This window comes from Mirounga leonina, unplaced genomic scaffold (assembly GCF_011800145.1).
Source record: "Mirounga leonina isolate KUSES-001 unplaced genomic scaffold, KU_Mleo_1.0 Mir_418, whole genome shotgun sequence".
Classification (NCBI taxonomy): Eukaryota; Metazoa; Chordata; class Mammalia; order Carnivora; family Phocidae; genus Mirounga; species Mirounga leonina.
In genome coordinates, this window is record NW_023270739.1 from 22,369,342 (window position 1) to 22,379,748 (window position 10,407).

General features: G+C 47.6%; 1 long non-coding RNA gene across 2 annotated transcripts; it reads left to right on the forward strand.

Annotated features, from left to right (window-relative positions):
* Window positions 1-44: 44 nt before the first annotated feature.
* LOC117998879 lies at window positions 45-10,066 on the forward strand. Of its 2 annotated transcripts, XR_004676116.1 has the most exons (4): window positions 45-285; window positions 5,103-5,359; window positions 6,700-7,987; window positions 8,084-10,066. It is a non-coding gene; the product is annotated as an uncharacterized LOC117998879 (long non-coding RNA). The 2 variants fall into 2 exon arrangements; XR_004676115.1 differs by having other exon boundaries at window positions 6,700-10,066.
* Window positions 10,067-10,407: the final 341 nt, after the last annotated feature.

Consider the following 10,407-nt stretch of genomic DNA (forward strand, 5'->3'; position numbering starts at 1 on the left):
TCAGCAAGTGAGAAATTAGTGGTAAACCCAGAAGATTACCACTGACAACAGAAGTTCAGAGGCGGTTCCGAGAGAGCGGGTGAGCGCACGAGTGAATTCGAGATCTCAGCAGGATAGCCGTTCTGCCACATGGCTTACTGGTGGGTGCTCTGCGGAGGCGGTCAGCGAACCTGGCTTGGCCTGTGGCAAGAGGAGTGAGCAGGAGAGCCGTGGCATAACTCGTCTCTGCCTTAGAGAACCCAGTGTGTGCTCGCTGGAGTCTAAAACAGAAATAACTTCATACAGGTGATAATTTAAAAATTCTATTAAAATTGCTTCAAACTACTGACATGAATAGTCTGTACGTAATTCACAATTTTTTTTACAACTTAACATCTCTGATCAGGACACATAATCAGTGGCTTGTTCTAATTTAATTGACAGCATCATTCTCTTTCTTAGCTTTACATAAAATAATGGTGCATCCTGAAATGGATGACAAATTACAGTAAGGTGTACATATACATATATATATATACTTAAAGGATGACCTAGAAATCTGTGCTGGCTGAATGTTCAGAAATATTAAAGAGGTCATGTCCGATTGCAGTGTCAGAAAAAAGCACAGAGTTCAAGCAACTCGGGGCAGGGGGGCGCCATCCTCTTTACCAGAATGGGATGTACATCCTCGAACCTGGGACCCATTAATAGGCAGACTGGCATTACTGATAGTTTTGCTAGTATAATTCTGGAGAAATGACTAATCAGCTATGATTAGATATACCTGAATCCTTTTTTTAAAAAGTATTTATTTATTAAAGCAAGAGAGAGCATGAGAGGGGAGGGGAGGAGAGGGAGAAGCAGGCAACCCCGCCCCGAGCCCGATTCAGGGCTTGATCCCAGGACCCTGAGATAATCACCTGAGCCGAAGGCAGCTGCTTAACTGACTGAGCCACCCAGGCGCCCCTGGATATACATTTAGATGTTATGTGTTCAACCCTTGGAATGTTCAGTGTTCATCCTAGGCTTCTGTAGGCCACACTTGAGCTGTTAGGAGATGCTGCAGAAGCCAGAGGAGTGGATGAGGGCTCCCAGCTGAATCAGCAAAGCCATTTTCTAATAACCTTGCTTATTTTAGGGTGAAGGGATTTCTGCAGCTGAGAGGCTGAGTACTTGGCGTGGTTTGAGGCTTCCTAATGGATGTGCCAAAGGGTCTGACAGGCAGACGCATCACATAAGAATAATTGTTTAGATGCTGCTCAAGATAATTAATTTGGGCTTTGGAAAAGCTTCCTTCTCGGTACATTCAATTCAAAAGCCCTCCTCCCGGCGTGTGCCTGCAAACACAATCCCTGGAACTAAAGAGAGGATAATAAAAGCCGAAAGTATTGCGAGCCCTGGCCTTCTGAACTCACTCGGAGTTTCCATGGAAGTAGGCATTGGGGTAGATGGATTCGTTTTCCTCTCTACTTGAGCCTTTAGAATGGTGTCCCCAGACACGTTGTCATCAAGAGCACACGGGGAGCCCGAGACACGTGGGGAGACTTGCACGTGCCTCTGCCCACCAGCCTCTTCTGCCAAACCGAACCAAGCAGAAATACAAGACACAAAAGCAAGCCAGCCAGGAAAGATTTGTTCAGGATCCTCCTGGAATTTTGATTCCTGAGGTAGAAAGGCATGCAGAATGAAGAGGCTTCTTAAAGCCTGATTTTAGGGTAGGGAAGTTGAGGCAGTCAGCAGGAGTGTTACGTTCAGCAGGCACCAGAATGTCCAGAAGGCTCACTCCATTCACTCATTCACTATTTATTGAGTACCTACTGTGTGGATGTGTTCTTCTAGACACTGAGGATATGGAAACAGCAGTCAGTAAAACAGACAAAATCTCTATCCACATGGATCTTCCCTTCTAGAGGATGGAGACAATAAGCAAACAGATGAAGAGATCACATATGATACTGATAGGTGATAAATGCTGTGGGGAAAAAAATGAGTCGGGTGAAGGGAGAGCAAGTGCCCAGGTGAGGGTGTGGCCGCTTTATGCAGGTGGACAGGGTAGTGCTCTCAGACAGGGTGAGACTGGGCAGTATGGAGATTTGAAGGACATTAGGGAGTGAGTCAGAGGGACACTGCGGTGGGGTGTGTGCAGGAGAGAGAAGAGCCAGTGCAAAGGCCCTAATGCAGGAGCCTGTGTGGCAAGGACTGACTTGGCGGCCTCGTGGCTAGAGCCCACGGAGCTGGGGATAGTGGTGAGAGAGCTGGGGGAGGCCTTCAGTTCAGGGCGGGCTCTTCAGGTCATTGTAAGGACTTTACTTTTCTGGAGATGGGAGGATTTGGGGGAATCTGAGAAAGGAGTGAGGTGATCCACATGATGTTTTAATGAGGGATCTCCAACTTCTGTGTGCAGAACACATCATGCCTGGGTAAGGGGGGGGGCTGGGAGACCAGCTGGGGGTCCACTGCGGTGGTCCCGGGGAGGGCAAGCTGGCAGGGACCTGGGCTGGTAGGGATGGGATGGGGGGAGATTCTGGGTATGTTTTGCAGGTGGAACCCATGGGATTGCAGGAGGACAGAGCTGATGGCCTCGATATCAGAGGCACAAGGAAGAGGGAAGTGAAGGGCCACTTCAAATCTTTAGGTGTGCACAGCCGGAGGAATGGAGTTAGCGATGTTGAGCCTGGGGCACTAGAGGTGAAGCCTTTTTTTGGGTAAAATCCTGTTTGAGACTTGCTAAGTTTGAGATTTTTTTTTTTTTTAAGATTTATTTATTTGAGAAGGGGGGGGGGAGTGGCAGAAGGGGAAGATCTCAAGTGGACTCCCCGCTGAGGGGGGGCGACCCACTGGGGACTCGATCCCATGACCCTGAGATCATGACCTGAGCCGAAATCAAGAGTCTGTTGCCCAGCCAACTGAGCCACCCAGGTGCCCCTGGGATCTTTATTAGATACCCAAGGAGCGGCTGATTAGGCAATTGTGAGTCTGAGTTCAGGGAAGAGGTGGGTGGGGCCATAAATATGGGAGTCATCAGCCTGTAGATGGTATTAAAGGGACTGGATGGACTTAGCCAGGGCCAGTGCGTACATGGAGAAGAAAGTTGAGGATGGAGTTCTGGGACACAGCCCTGCCTTGTAGTGCCTTCGTGCTGGCGGGTCCGGCAGAGTGCGGGCTCGGGGCTTTCCATCTCCTGCGCATCTGCCTCGAGAGATCACGAGAAAGGGCGGTCCTGGTCTGGTTGGCAAATGTTTGGTAAGGTCTGTAACCACACCAAGGGTACTGTCCGCTCTACCAAATACACCAGTCCAAACTCCTCCTGACACCCCTCCTGCCCGACTCTATGGAAGCAATGACCATAGAGGGAATTCTGTCCCCTCCCTGAAGAGCTACCACCTTGCCACCTGTGTACTTTCCAACTGTTATCATCTTAACATTGGGTAATCAAGAGAACAGTGGCTTAAAGAGAAAGAGAGAGTGAGAGAGAGGGAACAGTGGCTTAATACTGAGATTGGTACTTAAATCTTGGTTTTGCTGCATGTTAGCTGTGTGACCTTGGACAAGTCTCTTAACCTCTCTGAGCCTCCATTGCCTCCTGTCCACATATTTCACAGGCTTATTTTGACAATCAAATGGGACTCTATGTCTAAAGAGGTTACCCCTGTGTCTAGCAAATAAGAGGTAATTATAATAGTAAATACTGTGTGCCAGGCACTATTTCATACATCTCTTACATACTTACTTCATTATCACAACAACCCCATGAGGCAGGTATTGTTTTTATTCCCACTTCACAGACAAGGTTAAGTAACTTGGCGGGCTAGTAACTCAAGCAGCCTGACTCTAGGAATTTATTCATATGACCACTATGCCATATTGCTTCTTGAGAATACTTTAAAATTTTCTTCTCTCTTATTTTCAAGTGTTCTTATTAAATGGCTCAAGCTTTCAATTTGTAGTTTTGTATTTTTCCTTGTTATTAAATTGCGGTCATTATCTGACCCCAAGATAATTGTCATCCCCTTCATACTAAAAGAAGCAATTTAATGCAACAGCAAGAAGAGAAAAATTTGAATTTTCTGAACTACAAGAGATAAGGTCTTCTTGCCAACATTTTCGGTGGGAAGCTGGTTAGCGTGGCTGGGCATGCAAAGCAAGCTGGAGATACGACTTTCTTCTTGAATAGGCAAGAACTGACCAAAAAGGATAATTATATTTTTAGAAAGCTATGAAAATCTGAACAGAGAGTGAGGGATTTGCCTTTTAGAATGGTAAGAGAAGCCCACTGTACCCTTTATTATGCATTTGCATACATATATGCAAAAGTGTGTTCACGAGTATATTGGAAGGTGTGTGAGTTTACGTGAATGCTGGTGCATGGAGTGTGCATGTGTGCACTTGGCATATGGAATACTTACTGGTTACCAAAGGAGGGGGCTCTCTGGGTGTTTGGCACAAAAGGTTGGGCTGGGATTCATTTTCTGGTTTATACTTCTTCAAATCCACGAGCCGATGATGCTCAGAAGGGAAAGCAATCCCCAAGGAGAAAATAAAATCGTTTCCCATGAAATAGAGCATGTTTAACAAATAAGAATACAGACCTCCCAGTTAAATTTGAATTTCAGATAAACAGTGAATAATATTTAAGTATCATTATGTTCAATGCAGTCTTTGGGACATCTTTGACCAAAAATTATTTGTTATCTGAAATTCAAATCTAACTGGGCATGCTGTATTTTATCTGGCAGCCTTACCAGGAAGACAATGAATTTAAATACCTGCCGATTTTGTAAAATGTTTAAAATCCACAAACCACTTTTGGACTGGCAAAAGACTTTTGGTTCTGGCTGAAGGCGTCCAGTCATTCTTCTCTCTTTCAGGAAGTCCTTAATGACTTGGCACCACCATCTGTGAAATGGGGAAATAATCTGATTCTGTCCTCACCCCCAGGGGAAAACCCTGGAGAATTTCACATCCTTAGCCTCACTCTAATGGCCTGGGGCCCCGCACAGAACTTCATTCTCCACTTCAGTAAAAAAACCAATTAAGAATTGTTTCAAAGGATTCTTATGACACGCCTTAATAGCTAGCCAGTATCCTGCGGTGTTTAATTTCTTCTCTTTCCCTCTCTCTAGCTTGCATGGGGACAGAATTCTTCCTGTCAGACGAGTAGCCAGCCAACTCTGAGTCTCTGGAGGGATGCAGAGAGGACATTTCCCACAAGTCTGACCCCTGGGAAGCTCGAGGCGGGCACAGGGGAGGCCCAGGATCCGGAGCGCTGGTGGGGGTGTGGTTGGAGCAGAGCCCTTGGTGCCAGGCGAGCATCTGGACCGCACAGGACTTCTTCCAACTGGAACAAAGAAGCACGTGGGGGTAAACGTCAGGCTGTCAGGTAACAGTCCCTGGGTTCATACTGTGTCTGTCAGTCTCTGGCTGGATGGCTTAGAACCTCTGCCTTCTTCATCTCTAAAATACCTGATATGCTGGTGCTGATATCATAGAGTTATTCTAAGGACTAAATGGCATTAATAAAACCGTGTCTGGCTCCCGGGAAGCACTTAATAAATGTTAGTCATTATTATTATTGTTGCCTGGGACAATTCTTCCTTAGCAGTTCAGTTATAATTTTTATTAATAACCTCTTCTGAAGGTAGATAGGATGCATGTTCATAGAATATGTAAACATATAGAAAAACCACAGGAAAAGAATTAAATCAGAAATCCTTCATAAGGCTATCTCTGGTCTTTTTTTTTTCCCTCTGTATATATTAGTGGTCTCAGTTCTGGCAGTGCATCAGAACCACCTGGGAAGATTTAAAAATACAGATACCTGGGCCCCAAACCAAATCTAATAAATCAGAACCTCTAGGGGCAGGGGCGAGGGATCTGTAGTTAAAAAAAAAAAAAAATTCCAGAACATTCTATTGCAAAATCAGGCATAAGAATCCTGCCACTCACTCATACCTGTGCTCTCTTTTTCTCTCATACAGTTCTCAAAAATTGGACAATATTGTACATTCAGTTTTGTAACCTGCTTTTGTCCAGTTGCCTTATCGCTCATCATTCTTCCACAATATCTTATTTTTTCTTAAGGCTTTGGCTGTGGTTTCTAGTAAGTGCTGCTTTGCACCCAGCGGTTCTCTCAAAATGGATCCATTGAAAAATGTCATCCCTCCTGCCTTCTCGCGTCCCGCTAGTCTGCCCCAGCTGATGAACAGAGACCCCTTCACCATTACTCTTTCTCCCCACCTCCCCAATTTCAGCTCCCTAACTGATGGCCACAGCTGGCTCTGGCCTTCCTCCCATCGTCTCTGTGTGGGTTTGTGGCTCAAGCTGGAGATCATGCCAACAGACCTGCTGGTGCGGGTTTGCACTGTTTCTTCCCTAACATATTAACGCGACACCTAATGCTATTTTTCACTTACTGCTCAGCCGACCACGGTGGTGGTGATTTCACTTCCAAACAACCTCCAAGGACTCTGGCGGGAAATTTCCGTGGCTATCGGCTGACATTTTGGGATAATAAAATGAGATGAAAACACTGCAAAGAATCCCGCATAGACGGCGGTCTCCAGTTCCTGACTAGGGAGACTGGACGTGGTGTGAGCAAGGGCCTTACGCCAATAAGAAGCAAATGTTCGAGCCCTTATGCCCGTCCTGTTAGCAGCCGCTGAGGTCGCCGAAATCCATGCAGTCGCCGCAGGACAACCCTGACTCTCTGTGTCCTTCCAGGCTGATATTCCAGCTGCAGAACGGAAGCTCAAGTGATGGCTGTCTGAAAACTCTTCAAAACCGTGTAAACCCCGGGGTTCTCAAGAAGCGTGGTGTAGAAGTGGGCGTCTGAGTAGCATCTGTATGGACTGGCAGGCAGAATGGGCAACGGCAGGTTTCTAACTGGTGCTCAAGTGAGGAAACCTGAGGAGGCTGCGGGCCCCTCCAGCTGGGCCATTCGCTTTGGGCTCTGGCCAGGCCGAGCGAGGGCTGATGAGAAAGGCTGCAGGCCCGCTGAGCACGGAGAAGTCTGAGTGTTCGGTGGATGCACAGGTGAGAGTGAGGGCAGCTTCTAAAGCCTGAGGAATGGTGGGCCAGGCACTCTTCAGGTTAACTGAGGAAGCGTGGGGGACAGACGGCCTCTCCTGTCCTGGGAGAGTAGAGATTTCGAAGGGTGCTGATAGGCAGCTTTCTATTTAAGAGTGAGAGAGACGAAGCCCACACAGTGAGTCAGACTGTGCTGGCCTAGTCCCCTCTTCTTGGGCCCTAGGAACACGAGTCTTCAACACGTGGAAGTTGTCGGGGCGCCTGGCTGGTTCAGTCAGTAGAGCGTGTGGCTCTGGATCTCAGGGTCGTGAGTTCAAGCCCCACGCTGGGCATGGAGCCTGCTCAAACAGAGAATAATTTTAAAAATACTAAATAATACATACATACATACATAAGTGGGAACTTTCTCTTGCAGGGGAAGAACGTGGGTGTTGTAGTCACGTAGAGCTGCAAGCTCTTCCACTTACCAGCCGGTTATTTAATCCCTCTGAGGTTCAGTTTCTTCTGCTCTGTAATGGGGACAGGTACCCACTTCACAGAGTGGGGACAGAATGAGATCAATCCTTGTACAATGCCCGGTACATACAGCGCTGGTTTCCCATAGCTGGTGGAGCCGGAAGGGAGAAGAAGTGGAAGGCTCACGGCCAGGCTGAGATGGGCTGATGCTACTGTCAGGAGTGGAGGGAGGTTTTGCCTGAGGCGCAGTGTGCCTCCCATCTGTCCGTGGCAGGCAAGGCCCTGAGAAGGCCTAAGCTGAGGCAGGCCCATAAGTGGGATGGGTTAATGGCCTGCCAGGCCGGTGTGAGTACCGCCCTGCTCTGGGTGGTTGTTTCGCAAGACAAAGCTGATGACAGAAGCTCCCTCTCTGTGTGGCAGTTTGTATCGCAACTCTTTTTGATCCCAAATGATGCAAATTGCAGGATCCCAGGAGGCCGAGACCAGTACCTCCCTCATCCCTTGTCACATCAGACGCACCATCCAGGTAAGAACCCCATTGCTCCTGCCTTCGGCCTGAATGTGGGCTTGTGCAGTTTTGCAAGCCATCCTCACTCCAGGGGTCGTGTCTCCCGTTTGGCAGGGATGGTGGACAGCAGAAGCGTTGCTCAGGACCCGGCCGAGTGTGCAAGCCCATCCAAGTGACTGCGCCAGGGAAGGAAGCCTTGTGAACCCTCTTCATTAGTTTTCTCGGCACAGAAATTGAGCGCCCATGGTGACACTTCCTCTCAACACTCCTTACTGGACACTGAAGAGACCGTTTCTGCCCATTCTTGAATTGAAACAAGAAAGGTCGGCAAGAATGATTTCTCTATGGAGTGTGATTTTAAGCAGAGGATTCATGAACGTGTGTTCTCCTCCCTTGTAGAGAGGCAGCCTTTCTCCAGGAGGGGACTAAGATCTTACTGCAAAAACAATAGATATTGGTCTCAATCTATTCATTGCTTCTGCTTTTCATAAGAAAAAGGAAAAGATTTTTATATGGAAGCCTAGGGGAGGGCCTCAGGCACCATGCAGAAAATTTTCCATGACAGGAGCTAATATCCCTAAGCACCTACTACTGCCAAACAATGTGCGAAGTACTTCATGAAATTATTTCACAGAGACCCTTCCCATTTTAAAGATAAGAAAATTGAGGGTTTTAGCTGGGAAAACCTGGAGGAGCGAGCAGGGAAAGCATATGTCTGGGTCATGGGAAGTTTGGGGATGAGAAGCCCTGCCCTTCCTGTTGTCTGAAGAGAAGAGGATCAGCAGCGTCCATTTTGGAGGATGAAAACAGCTCCGGGCCTCGGTTCCGGCCAAATTTGGTCAACAAAGGACACAAAGAGACTTGTGAGCCTCTGCGTAAATCCAGATTCTTGGGTGCACGTGACAGAACTCAAACTCAAGCTGGCTTAATCTTAATGAGAAGAAATCTACGGGCTCATCCAACTGCGGGCTGGCATGGGCTGACTCGTGGCTGGGATGAGGCATTGAACTAACACTCACTTGCTCTCTTTTTTGCTCTCCCCTGTGTGTCAGCCTCATTCTCTCTTACTACAGTCAGGCTTCCTACACTCTGCTGGGCTTTTATGATCCTAGCTCAGCGAGACTAGCAGAAAACGCAAGTTCTCTCCGTGAATAATAAATATGCATGGTATGCACTGAATAGAACTGTAGAGAAAGGCTCGGATGAGTCCTGCTGGTGTAGCGTGCCCGCCAGTGTGCCAAGTACCATCACCATTGTCGGGGTGCTCGGGTGTGATGATGAGGGAGCCCGTGGCCAGTGCAGGGCAGCAAGTTGTGACTGACGGTTCTACGTGAACTTTATAGACTGGGGATAAAAGCGTCCCCCAAAGGAAGTCAGGGAGGCAGAGCAGACAAAATACCAGATGTCCACGAGGCCCTGGACCAGACGGAGACTTGGAGAGATGCCATCTTCACATGGATCCTTTTGTGCCCCTGATGACTCCAAACATGACAAACGACCACCTTTATTCGTTCGCTAGGGCTGCCATAACAAATTACTACAGACCAGGGAGCTTAGAAGCAACAGAAGTTTCTCTCTTGCAGTCTGGAGGCTGGAGGTCCGAGCTCAGGGTGCATCATGGTGGGGTTCTGGTGAGAGCCCTCCTGCTGGCTTGCACAGGGCTGGCTGCCTTCTTGCTGTGTGCCCCCGGGGCCCTTCCTCAGTGCCTGCCGAGAGCGCGGGCGTCTCTTCTTGTAAGGACCCCAGTTGCACTGGGTCAGGGCTCTACCCTTCGGCCCTCATTTAATCCCCCTTCAAGGCCTCATACATACGCTTCAACATATGCATTTTGAGGGAATACAGTTCAGTCCACAGGGTCCTGGGATCTAGATACTTTTAGAAGATGCAGTTTCCCTCTGTTCTACACAAATCTCCGTGTTCTGAAAAACATTTCTGGCTTGGAAATGATAGTCAGAAATATTTGAAATTCTAGGTAAATTGGGATTCAAAAGGAGAGAAGTTACCTCGCCTCTAGATTCTAAGCCTCGGGAGGGCAGGGACTGTATTTCCATATGGTTCTGAGAAACACGAATCGAGGAAAGGTGGCCTTCTTTTTTTTTTTTTTTTTTTTAATATTTTATTCATTTACTTATTTGATGGAGCCTGACATGGGGCTCCATCCCGGGACCCAGGGATCACGACCTGAGCCAAAGGCAGACTCTTCACCGACTGAGCCACCCAGGCGCCCCAACAAAAGCATTTTTTTAACAAAATAAAATATAGCATATGTACACATGCACACAGGATCAGTTACTTTAAAAATAGCCTCAGAAACACTCTCATTTTCATATGTTTTAGGGTTTTCTTCCTGAAATCTAGGGCAGCTTTTACAGTTTTGTTCAGGGGGTTGTCTGTTTATTCTTTTTTTCTGGGTTTTGGATTTCAGACCCAGTCACAGT